The 13,639-nt window shown below is 42.6% G+C and overlaps 1 non-coding gene across 1 annotated transcript; it reads right to left on the bottom strand.

Annotated features, from left to right (window-relative positions):
• Positions 1–4,610: 4,610 nt before the first annotated feature.
• On the bottom strand, positions 4,611–4,681 carry TRNAG-GCC (transfer RNA glycine (anticodon GCC)). Its single transcript has one exon. It is a non-coding gene; the product is annotated as a tRNA-Gly (tRNA).
• Positions 4,682–13,639: the final 8,958 nt, after the last annotated feature.

Here is a 13,639-nt window from a genome sequence, read left to right as displayed (position 1 = left end):
CTGTGCGTGATACAGCCCTGCTCTGTGCCCTTCAGTGGTCCTCCTGAAGAAAATTATTGTGTTCTCCTGAAATATTACAGAGGTATAACCTATGATATAAAAGGGAATTTTATGTCATTCAACACATTAACTTGTTTTTCTGTTTCTCTGAATTCAAAATACCTCTTGTAGTCATTCAACTTCATGGAAAAGAATAAAAGAATAGATGAGTTAGAAGGGACCTCCTGGGTCATCTGGTCTAAAATCCTGCTCAAAGCATCAAAGAAAAGGAACAATAAACCCACAAAATGTTTTCTGCCTCTGTAGAACAGATTAATGTGGCCTTAGTAGAAATGACAAATAAAAGCGTAAAATCTAAATCTTAGTTACAAAGAGAAATGATAAGTATAACAATTATTTAGTCTTCTTGATAAGAAATGTCACAGGGGGAAAGCAGTATTTTGTCCAAGTACATAAATGGGCCATACAAAATGTATGGTCAAAGTGTTTGATGTTAAACCCCCTCTAGAGACACGAGGCGTTCTAACTGTCTACAGAAATAAAGGTTCCATCTCGAGGAAAGACAAGACTTCTTTGCCATGAGAACAGTGAACCTTTTAGTCACAACAGGAACCATGAATGGTTTCAAAAAATGTTTTGATATATCCAAAGATTTAGAGAAAAATGAAGGTTGCTTTTTTATGGAGCAGAGATTAATGAGGTTGGCCACATTCTGCTATTTCCATACCATCAAAAACTGGTGTCCACTCATTTCCCATCATTTCTTACCTTAGACCCGCAACACACATCCGTTTAATTTGTACGTGTGCGGTACGTATTTGCACGTACCGGAGACACGTACACACGGAGACCCATGTTATTCTATGGTAGATGGCACACACGTAAAATCGCACGGAACGTGTGACCGTGTGGTAAGTATGTGTGTGCGCTTTTCTACACGGACAACATGTCCGTTTTTGGCTGGCAGCACGCAGGCATGGACCCGCTTTAGTCTATGGGTCCGTGCCTGCACGTACCGCACACGGAGTATGTCCGTGTTCAGCACGTTTCGTGCGTGTGCGTTTTTACACTAGCGATCTTATTTTTTTTTTTTTAATTAAATTCAGTATACTTACCTTTTTTTCTGCTGTTCTCAGTCATACTTACATTGGCGCTCTGTTTTTTTCTTCCCCCGGCTCATACCGCTCCCCGATCACCAGCGCGGCGAGGAACAGCTGTGCAGAGAATACGCGGCAACAATTACTTTGAATATGCCGGCCGCTCATTAATCAATCTCGTATTCCCTGCTTTCCCCACCCACAGACGCCTGTGATTGGTTGAACAGTGTTTACTAAGTACCCTATGTTTATATGCACTATGCTTTTATTTAGTTACAGCAGGGTATGTTTTCACAATTTTTCCCTTGGTTTCGCTGAGTGACAGGTGTCTCACTGCACCCAATCACAGCAGCCGGTGGGCGTGTCTATACTGTGCATTAAAATAAATAAATAAATAATTTTAAAAAACGGCGTGCGGTCCCCCCCAATATTAATACCAGCCAGATAAAGCCATACGGCTGAAGGCTGGTATTCTCAGGATGGGGAGCCCCACGTTATGGGGAGCCCCCCAGCCTAACAATATCAGTCAGCAGCCACCCAGAATTGCCGCATACATTATATGCGACAGTTCTGGGACTGTACCTGGCTCTTCCCGATTTGCCCTGGTGCGTTGGCAAATCGGGGTAATAAGGAGTTATTGGAAGCCCATAGCTGCCAATGAGTCCTAGATTAATCATGTCAGGCGTCTCCCCGAGATACCTTCCATGATTAATCTGTAAGTGACAGTAAATAAACACACACACACCCGAAAAAATCCTTTATTAGAAATAAAAAACACAAACATATACCCTGGTTCACCACTTTAATAAGCCCGAAAAAGCCCTCCATGTCCGGCGTAATCCAGGATGCTCCAGCGTCGCTTCCAGCTCTGCTGCATGAAGGTGACCGGAGCTGCAGAAGACACCGCCGCTCCTGTCACCTCCACGCAGCTAATGAAGGCAATAGCGCGATCAGCTGTATTCAGCGTTGGCCGCGAGTAACCTCAGTGACAGCTCAGCTGATCGCGCTATTGCCTTCATTAGCTGTGTGGAGGTGACAGGAGCGGCGGTGTCTGCTGCAGCTCCGGTCACCTCCATGCAGCAGAGCTGGAAGCGACGCTGGAGCAGTGATTTATCCCCTGAAGAAGCTCCAAAGACAGGAGAAACCCGTTCCGATAGATGAGTATTTCTTTGACTCATTACAGGTTGTTTGCTGAATGTGACTAGAGATAAATAAATGCTTTTTATATAACTTTTCTATTGAAGTGGGTGACCTTGGAGCACAGTATACATCTAACACATTCACAGCTTCCTCTGGTGGACTGTTTGTTACATTTGTTACATTTTCTGCTTGGGTTGCCATACAAACATTACATCTCTTAAAAAGGGGACTGACCACTCTCTACAAATAGTTCATGCATTAACAGGATAGGGTGCAATAGGTATCTATACAAAGAGATATCTATACAAAGAGCCAACGGGGACGAGGAGTGCCATTTGTTGTCCCCTTCAATAGGGTGCCAACTTCTGTGGTTAGGAAGGGTCAGTATTGAGAAGACAATAGGGACACTTTACTAGGCTCAGTTAGTGTTGCCCTCATTTACCTTTGATATAATTTAACTATGCCCGTTTGTCAATTTTTACCCTACATTATCCGCTTTGTGTTAGTGCATTATTTATTCTTTATACACTATATTTGTGGTATTTTTTTTGGTACATTTTCATGTAGGTGAGCCACTTTGAGTAACAGGTAGAAGAGGTACTGGAAGCTGTAGGCAGATAGGAAAAATCCTGGAGACCACAGACAGATAGAAAAGGTACTGGAAGCTGTAGGATAACAGGAGATGTCCTGGAGACCACAGACAGGTAACAGAGGTCTTAGAAGACCGTCAACAGGTACCAGAGGTACTGGAAGCCACAAGAAGATAGGAGATGTCCTGGAGACTACAGACAGGTAGAAGAGTTATTGGAAGCTGCAGTCAGGCAGGAGACATCCTGGAGACCACAGACAGAAGAGGTATTAGAAGCTGCTGGCAAATAGGAGATGTCCTGGAGACTACGGACAAGTAGCAGAAGTACTGGAAGCTACTGGTAGATAGGAGATATTGTGGAGACCACAGACAGGTAGCAGAGATACTTGAAGCCGCTGGCAGACAAGAGACATCTTGGAGACTGCAGAGATGTAACAGAGGTTCTGGAAGCCACAAGTAGATAGGAGATGTCCTGCAGACCACAGACAGGTAGAAGAGGTACTGGAAGCTGCAGGCAAGCAGGAGACACCCTAGAGGCCACAGACAGTTAGAAGATGTATTAGAATCTGATAGTTGAAAGGAGACATCCTGTAGACCACAGACAAATAGTAGAGGTACGAGAAACTGTTGGCTAATAGGAGACATCCTGTAGACCACCAACAAATAGTAGAGGTACTGGAAAACACTGGCAGATAGGAGATATTCTGGAGACCACAGACAGGTAGCAGAGGTATTGGAAGCTGCAGGCAGGCAGGAGATATCCTGGAGACCACAGACAGAAGAGGTACTGGAAAACACTGGCAGATAGGATATATCCTGGAGACCACAGACAGGAAGCAGAGGTACTGGAAGCCGCTGGCAGATAGGAGACGTCCTGGAGACCACAGATAGGTAGCAAAGATCCTGGAAGCCGTTGGCAGACAAGAGATATCTCAGACACATTAGATATCTTGGAGACTGATGAAAGGTAACTGAAGTCTTGGAGAACCACAGAGAGACAGGATAAGTCTTGGAGACAATAAAGATGTAGCAGAGGTCCTGGAGACTACAGACAGACAGGACACTGGGAACAGGTAGCAGAGGTTCTGGAGGCTGCAGGTGGACAGGAATTTGGTAGTAAGTCGCAGGCAGACAGGACTCAAGAACAACAACATCTCAATACTGAGAGACAGCTCTGTATATTGGTAGGCCTTATATAGGCCCAGGCAGAAAATCACGTGGAATCATGCCCGGCCACCTGCAAAGCTAAAGTCAAAACTTTAATGGTGACTTTTAAAATCTATTTTTGCCAGAAAATTCCAAGTGAATGGATCAGATGTATCCATAAGACTCCATTCACCCAACCGAAACCAAAGATAGTGAAGATAGTGACCCAAGGGCCACAGTCAGGGTGCTATACCCGACTAGGGATATTCTGAAATAAATTAGTGTGCAACAATCTTTTATTGGTCTACAAAAGTGTGGGCGATACTCCCCACATATACCTCTGTCAGGTTTTCACCTGATGTCTTAATCTTCAAAATCTGAGGTTTCTGTCCCTATTGTAACGTTTCCTATGGAGAAGAATCCCAGAAGTCCGGGACCTATTCGACTCAGATACAAGCCAATTCCTCTGCATAATCCAATAGCGTGTGGTCTCTACAGTATGTTACAGTGCAGAGAAATAATTTCTAAATTTACAGGATTTTATGAAACTTGTAATTTGGAAAAAATGTTTCCCCTACTCAAAACTAGTAGAAAAAAAACAGACCATGAAAACTGAAAATAAAAAGCAAAAGTTGTGCTGCATTGGCCGGGAATCGAACCCGGGCCTCCCGCGTGGCAGGCGAGAATTCTACCACTGAACCACCAATGCTTAGCTGTTTTTTTGCATTATCTGGGTTCCTCATGACCCCTAAAGTGTTACAGAGTAGACAGGATACATTACTTCATATATCACTTGAGCAAATATTTGTAGCTCTTGTAATTAGAAATTTATTCATAAGAAGCAGTATTATAGTAGTTATATTCTTGTATATAGGAGCAGTATTATAGTAGTTATATTCTTGTACATAGGGGCAGTATTATAGTAGTTATATTCTTGTACATAGGAGCAGTATTATAGTAGTTATATTCTTGTACATAGGGGCAGTATTATAGTAGTCATATTCTTGTACATAGGAGCAGTATTATAGTAGTTATATTCTTGTACATAGGGGCAGTATAATAGTAGTTATATTCTTGTACATAGGAGCAGTATTATAGTAGTTATATTCTTGTACATAGGGGCAGTATTATAGTAGTTATATTCTTGTACATAGGGGCAGTATTATAGTAGATATATTCTTGTATCTATGAGCAGTATTATAGTAGATATATTCTTGTATATAGGGGCAGTATTATAGTAGTTATATTCTTGTACATAGGGGCAGTATTATAGTAGTTATATTCTTGTACATAGGCAGCAGTATTATAGTAGTTATATTCTTGTACATAGGGGCAGTATTATAGTAGTTATATTCTTGTACATAGGGGGCAGTATTATAGTAGTTATATTATTGTACCTAGGGGCAGTATTATAGTAGATATATTCTTGTACATAGGGGCAGTATTATAGTAGTTATATTCTTATACATAGGAGCAGTATTATAGTAGTTATATTATTGTACCTAGGGGCAGTATTATAGTAGTTATATTCTTGTACATAGGGGCAGTATTATAGTAGTTATATTCTTGTACATAGGGGCAGTATTATAGTAGTTATATTCTTGTACATAGGGGCAGTATTATAGTAGTTATATCCTTGTACATAGGGGCAGTATTATAGTAGTTATATTCTTGTACATAGGGGCTGTATTATAGTAGTTATATTCTTGTACATATGAGCAGTTTTATAGTAGTTATATTCTTGTACGTAGGGGCAGTATTATAGTAGATATATTCTTGTACATAGGGGCAGTATTATAGTAGTTATATTCTTGTACATAGGGGCAGTATTATAGTAGTTATATTCTTGTACATAGGGGCAGTATTATAGTAGTTATATTCTTGTACATAGGGGGCAGTATTATAGTAGTTATATTCTTGTACATAGGAGCAGTATTATAGTAGTTATATTCTTGTACATAGGGGGCAGTATTATAGTAGTTATATTCTTGCACATAGGGGGCAGTATTATAGTAAATATATTCTTGTACATAGGGGGCAGTATTATAGTAGATATATTCTTGTACATAGGAACAGTATTATAGTAGTTATATTCTTGTACATAGGGGGCAGTATTATAGTAGTTATATTCTTGTACATAGTGGCAGTATTATAGTAGTTATATTCTTGTACATAGAGACAGTATTATAGTAGTTATATTCTTGTACATAGGGGCAGTATTATAGTAGTTATATTCTTGTATATAGGGGCAGTATTATAGTAGTTATATTCTTGTATATAGGGGCAGTATTATAGTAGTTATATTCTTGTACATAGGGGCAGTATTATAGTAGTTATATTCTTGTACATAGAGACAGTATTATAGTAGTTATATTCTTGTACATAGGGGCAGTATTATTGTAGTTATATTCTTGTACATAGGGGCAGTATTATAGTAGTTATATTCTTGTACATAGGGGCAGTATTATAGTAGTTATATTCTTGTACATAGAGACAGTATTATAGTAGTTATATTCTTGTACATAGGGGCAGTATTATTGTAGTTATATTCTTGTACATATGAGCAGTTTTATAGTAGTTATATTCTTGTACGTAGGGGCAGTATTATAGTAGTTATATTCTTGTACATATGAGCAGTATTATAGTAGATATATTCTTGTACATAGGGGGCAGTATTATAGTAGTTATATTCTTGTACATAGGGGCAGTATTATAGTAGTTATATTCTTGTACATAGGGGGCAGTATTATAGTAGATACAGTATATTCTTGTACATAGGGGGCAGTATTATAGTACTTATATTCTTGTACATAGGAGCAGTATTATAGTAGTTATATTCTTGTACATAGGAACAGTATTATAGTAGTTATATTCTTGTACATAGGAGCAGTATTATAGTAGTTATATTCTTGTACATAGGGGCAGTATTATAGCAGTTAAATTCTTGTACATAGGAGCAGTAGTATAGTAGTTATATTCTTGTACATAGGGGCAGTATTATAGTAGTTATATTCTTGTACATAGGGGGCAGTATTATAGTAGATACAGTATATTCTTGTACATAGGGGGCAGTATTATAGTACTTATATTCTTGTACATAGGGGCAGTATTATAGCAGTTAAATTCTTGTACATAGGAGCAGTATTATAGTAGTTATATTCTTGTACATAGGGGCAGTATTATAGCAGTTAAATTCTTGTACATAGGAGCAGTAGTATAGTAGTTATATTCTTGTACATAGGGGCAGTATTATAGTACTTATATTCTTGTACATAGGGGCAGTATTATAGTAGTTATATTCTTGTACATAGGGGGCAGTATTATAGTAGTTATATTCTTGTACATAGGAGCAGTATTATAGTAGTTATATTCTTGTACATAGGGGCAGTATTATAGTAGATATATTCTTGTACATAGGGGCAGTATTATAGTAGTTATATTCTTGTACATAGGGGCAGTATTATAGTAGTTATATTCTTGTACATAGGGGCAGTATTATAGTAGTTATATTCTTGTACATAGGAGTAGTATTATAGTAGTTATATTCTTGTACATAGGAGCAGTATTATAGTAGTTATATTCTTGTACATAGGGGGCAGTATTATAGCAGTTAAATTCTTGTACATAGGAGCAGTAGTATAGTAGTTATATTCTTGTACATAGGGGCAGTATTATAGTAGTTATATTCTTGTACATAGGGGCAGTATTATAGTAGTTATATTCTTGTACATAGGAGCAGTATTATAGTAGTTATATTCTTGTACATAGGAGTAGTATTATAGTAGTTATACTCTTGTACATAGGAGCAGTATTATAGTAGTTATATTCTTGTACATAGGGGGCAGTATTATAGTAGTCATATACTTGTACATAGGGGCAGTATTATAGTAGTTATATTCTTGTACATAGGAGCAGTATTATAGTAGTTATATTCTTGTACATAGGGGCAGTATTATAGTAGTTATATTCTTGTACATAGGAGCAGTATTATAGTAGTTATATTCTTGTACATAGGGGGCAGTATTATAGTAGTTATATTCTTGTACATAGGGGCAGTATTATAGTAGTTATATTCTTGTACATAGGAGCAGTATTATAGTAGTTATATTCTTGTACATAGGGGGCAGTATTATAGTAGTCATATACTTGTACATAGGGGCAGTATTATAGTAGTTACATTCTACTATCTCACATGTGACACGTAGCACGGCTTCTTTCTCTGCAGACGGTATTACACAGGAATAGTGAACATCATAATGATATATAAGATTGCTGGGCAGCATTCTTTTCATTCAGCATTCAGGCTTCAATTCCGTGAGCACATGCGCTGTGCGGATACAGATGTGGAATGTGAGCCTTGTATGTGACACGTTGATCACTAGAGGTTTTCTCTCTTCACAGTAAAGTTGCTGGAGGCTGAGGGGAGGGGCGGGGGTCGTGTGTAATTCTGTCTTCACATTCAGGCTGAAAACCTGAGAATTCTAGAACTGTCACAGTATATGGGCTAAAGGTCAGAAATGTCTGGAATGAATCTAGTAATGTGTAAATTCATAACATTGGAGGTGCCAATTCTGGAAGTCAATAGCAATAAAAAGCCTTTCTCCATGACTTAGGATAAGAAGCCAAACCAGAAGCTCCATTTTCAGATACATGTTTCATCGTTTTTGCCCCTCTTCAGGGAAAAGCAGAAGTGTTTGCCATGTGAGAGACCTCTGCCGAGAAGTTTAAGGAGTAAAGTTTCTCCTTGTCATGCGCCAGTTTCATGCGCCTCTGAACATATAAATGGCAAAATATCCTCTTCAGAAAGAAAGAGGACAACAACTTTCCCTTGTATGTCATCTGATGTTACAGGGAAGATTATAAGAGTGAACTTAGATTACATTAACAGGATTTTCTTGTTCTCTATTTCTTAAAGAAAGTTTCCAATAACAAAAGGAAAAATTTCTATGGTAAAAAAAAAAATTCAGGACAATTCAAAAAAATGTATTGACATTTCAGTCAATGACTCAATAATTGAGATGTAGTCAAAAATTAGGGAAGTTGTAGGATCCCTCCGCACTTTCCCCATATAACGTAATTCCTGTCATACTTGTCATGATGTGACTGCAGGATAGTGAGGGACAGGGGGCTCCTATACTGACCCTCATGCTTGAGGACCTTTGACTATTCCTGACCTCTAGATTACCCCTGATGGTGGAGATCCTGGAGTCCCATACATTACTATTCTCCTGACCTGCGCTATTCTGTTTCCCCCCACAAGGAAGGGGGAAGGAGTGGGATATTGTCATGCTCCCGGTGTCCCAGCAGCGCTCCTTACCTTCTGAGCCGGTTTCACCATCCAGGCAGTGCTCCGTACCCTCTGACCCAGTCTCACCTGCCTTGCACCGCTCCGTGCTCACTGATCCAGTCTTGCCATCGCACCACCGCTCCTTGCTCACTGGTCCAGTCCATGCGTCCACCGGTCACGCCTGCCGCAACCCGCTCTTGGTCCCCTGAGTCCTGTTCTAGGTCTCAGGCGTCTGACTCTGATGTTCTGTATAGGATCGGGTCGTGCCCGCTCACCTGGTCTTATAGGCCCAGCACTGCTGCAACAGGAAATGACCTGAGGCTGTGCTGGGTATATAGGACTGGCCTCTCCATGTGGGCGGGGCCTGATCATCGCTTGTGTTTCTTTGCTTTGTCTTGTGAGCTAGGTGCTCAGGTCCTTTTGTTCCGGTTTCCTGTATTACTGCCTTAAAGTACGCTGTGACCCTAGTGACCTGGTCCTGTCTTTGCTTCCTGATACCTGCATCTGTTCCTGTACTGTCCTATGGTACTCCATGACCCTGGTGACCTGGTTCTTCCCATTCCTGCCACGCTAGTGCTCCAGCTACCGTGTACTCTGCCCTCCAGGTGGGGTGCTCAGTCCAGTGGATCCACCTCCTGGGCCTACCAGTCCTCCCTGGCCCTCACAGTTATCAACACAAATTAAGACAGACAGGAAAAAGCAAAACTCAGACATACTGCAAACACACAGGAATAAACAATAAGAAACTAAGGAGAAAAGCAAGAGCAGAAAGGCAGCAACACAAGAACAACAAGGGTTAACACCACAACTGCTCACAGCAATAATGCAAAACAACCAGCAGTAAGTCTGGATCACAACACCTCATCAGACCAGTATAGAGAAGCTATAGCTGGCATTAAAGGAAAAAGACAGCCACCATATATAGGGAGAGAGGAAATAAAATATCATTGGCTCTCCCACAGCATGTGATCAAAGGAGACTAACAAGCCGCTCATTAGAGATTAAAGCACACAAATCACCAGGATTTTCCTATATCACTTAAAGCCAGTGCTATTGACACGCCCACAGGGTCTGAGGTTACCCGTCACTGGGCCGTGGTTCATCTCCTGGGATGCCACGGTGGTCTTGCCCGGTTTCGTGACCCCAGCGATATCAATAAAGATGAAGGGATGGGGATGATGGGGGTAGTTGTTTGTGGTGCCACCTGTGGTGTGTGGCCAGTATTAGCCACCGCTGCGAGAAGTCTCTTCTCTGCTGGGGCGGATGGTGACGCAGCTTGGGTGTTGCAGCTCTCCATAGGTAGAACCTGGCCCCAGGGAGGATGTTGGTGGTTGTAGTCGCCTATGGCGCAGGGGCGCGGTGATGGGAGCGTTGATAGTAATGGGACGACACAGAGAGTGCAGTTCAAGTTTACTCACTGGAAGCACACCGCCGTTGGAGCACCGAGCTCCGCTGTGATGGACTTCAGCCGATCCCGGATACTTTGGAGGTCGAGGCCGGTGTTTCCTTCTGTGCGTCACCTTTCGACGATTTCCCTCCACCCCAGTTCCTGGGCCATGGAACAGGTCACGGTTGCCTTCTGCACTCCCCGCGATCCCTGGGATGCTCCTTCTTTCCTCAGAACCCGGGTCGAGCCTCTAGCCCCAGACCACGGGTCCTGAGCTGTCCGTGTTTTTGCCTGTCTCCTCCTGAGTGCCACCTGGTGCTTGCTGCTCCCGGAGCTAACTTCTCACTGACTTGTGTGTATGAGATGAATCCTCACTTCGCCTGTTGTGCACCGCCTCCCGGGTTCCTGAACTAGTGGGCAAGAGGTCCCATACCTTGTGATGGCCACCCCAGCAGCTACCCTAGCCCAGTCCCAGTGGAAGAGCTCTCGTGTTATGTGTTGTTTGTGTGTGTTGTTGGTTGTATTCCGGTGACAACCTCCTCCGTATCCGAGGTGAATACTGCATATCAGATGAGGTGCAGTACCCTATGGCGCCTGAAGCCGCAGGGACGCCACACTATCATGCTGATTCTATACACACCATTAGTTGTCATCTAGGATGTATAGGTTTTGAAACAAATACAAGTAAAGTTTATAAAATGAGCAGCTTTTTAAGTGGCAGCAGCTCCTAATCAGCTGATAGCAGGGGTGGGTATTCATAGTGATTCCACCCCCCTGCCTGTCTGTCCTCCCCGTTATTTATGCTTATTCTTTTATAGAATCAGTTTACTAAGTGACTAGAAGGACATGTGCTGATGTCATACCCATGTGACCAGAAGGGGCGGGTCCTCAGACAACATAGCTGATACCAGGAAACAACATTATTTTTCTGTTATCTTTGGCTGAAGCTTCTGGAAGGTTGATCAATAGATGGAAATTTATTACAGAGGATTAGAGATGTTACATTTCACATTGAGGAGAGATGTTCACGAACTGGCCCTTATTCCTTTATTATAGAACAGGTTAAAACCAAGGAGCATCATCTAAATGTTTCAGAGTAGTAACGTTTTGAACAGTTTTGCAAAAAAATTGTTTAGTATATCACAAAAATGAGTACACCCCTCCCATTTTGATAAATACTTTATTATAACTTTTCATGGGTCGACGCTGAAGATCTGACTCTGTTATACAATGTACAGTGTTAGTGTGCAGCTTGTATAATGGTGTAAATCACTCATCATGTACCGCCCCGCGGGCTCGGCTGTGGCTGCCGAGCCACTCGGATCTGTGCTCGCACTGCGGGTGGTGGCTCGAGCCTCTCACGGACCCAGGGGTCATGTCGCTCTGCAAGGGGGTTAGCGCTACACGCGGGGATTTTGGTGTTTGGTTTGAAGTGATAGTTCGTGACGCCACCCACGGGTTGTGATTGTAGACACCACCGCTGCGGTGAAGGTGTGGGGGCCCCCGGGAGCGGTGTAGTAGCGCAGCTAGGTGTTGACTCCTCCGTGGGTAGGGGATATTGGTCCCGGGGTCCGGCGGGCCTGGGCCCGGGTGCAGGGTGTAGTGTTGCGGTGCAGCGCCGGATGGCACTGGTGTACTCACTCTGACACAAGACACTGGAGTCACTGGTAAACCAAACGGAGTGATAAACGGGGCCCGCAGCCGCCTGCAGCTTTTCCCAGATTAGGTTGGTAATGTCCGCCTTTCTCCTGCACCTCTATGTGTGAATCTTGACTCCTGTGCCTAGGCACCGGTAGTCCGCTTCCCGACGTGTACCTGTCGTAGGAGCCCGTTTGCCCACAGACGCTGGCCCTTTGGATCTCTTGCCCATGGCAGTGGCACTTATCCGGAATGTTTGGGCTGTTGCCTTCAATCGGGACTTAGGTGGGAATGAACCCCTGAGGTCCAGACCGCAATCAGTTAATTTGACTATGGTGGTGGCTTCTAGCCTAGTTCGGGGTCTGAGTACCCTGCCTGGTGCTCCGGTATCCAGTTGGTTTGGTTCCGATGGGCCACTACCCTGTCCCATGGGGAGATAAGGTATGCACACCAGTGACTATGGAAGGGGAATACATGGAATAGCAGAAACTGCTGTGTGAATACTGACATGAAAAATTCAATAGCTATTTGTAAGAATGAAATGTGAAAAATGGAACCTGCATTACTGCCATGAATATATGAATAAAGAGAAATTTAGCTACTGAATTCAGTAGCTAAATTTCTCTTTATTCATATATTCATGGCAGTAATGCAGGTTCCATTTTTCACATTTCATTCTTACAAATAGCTATTGAATTTTTCATGTCAGTATTCACACAGCAGTTTCTGCTATTCCATGTATTCCCCTTCCATAGTCACTGGTGTGCATACCTTATCTCCCCATAGTGATGTTTTTTATGTTTTTTAGATGTTTTTTAGGTTTTTTGCACCCAGTTCAGACATAGAATGGAGTTCCAAACGTTATTCCTTAATACTACCCTGTCCCAGTCCCTTACAGTTCCACCGGTCGTCTTCCCGGTCTCCTGCAGGCGGTCACTACCGTCTGCCTCCTTGCCAATGGTGACTGGGCTCCAACCCAGCCACCGGAGTAGTCTTTGGCAGGCCTGAGCACAGGTCTGCTTCTGGACACAACCTCCCTCCTTCACTGTCAAAACCACTCTTCCAACTGACTTGAACTTGACTACTAGGTTCCCACCTCCAGGCCTGTGAACTCCTTGGTGGGTGGAGCAAACCTCCTGGCTCCACCCACCCTGGTGTGGACATCAAACCTGGAGGGTGGTGACAAGGCTTTTAAGTTTGACTGATGTTACCTAACTGGGAAGGGGGGGGTGTAGTGTTGTTGTGTCTACCTGGGACGACCTGGATAGTCCAGGGCGTCACAATCACACAGCCATTAATGTCTAAACTGCTGCCGACAAAAGTGAGTATACCCCAAGTGAAAGTGGTCAAATTGT

The sequence above is a fragment of the Anomaloglossus baeobatrachus genome, chromosome 4, assembly GCF_048569485.1.
Source record: "Anomaloglossus baeobatrachus isolate aAnoBae1 chromosome 4, aAnoBae1.hap1, whole genome shotgun sequence".
Classification (NCBI taxonomy): domain Eukaryota; kingdom Metazoa; phylum Chordata; class Amphibia; order Anura; family Aromobatidae; genus Anomaloglossus; species Anomaloglossus baeobatrachus.
The sequence above is the reverse complement of the archived record's forward strand: the minus strand, read 5'-3'. Positions and strand labels throughout refer to the sequence as shown.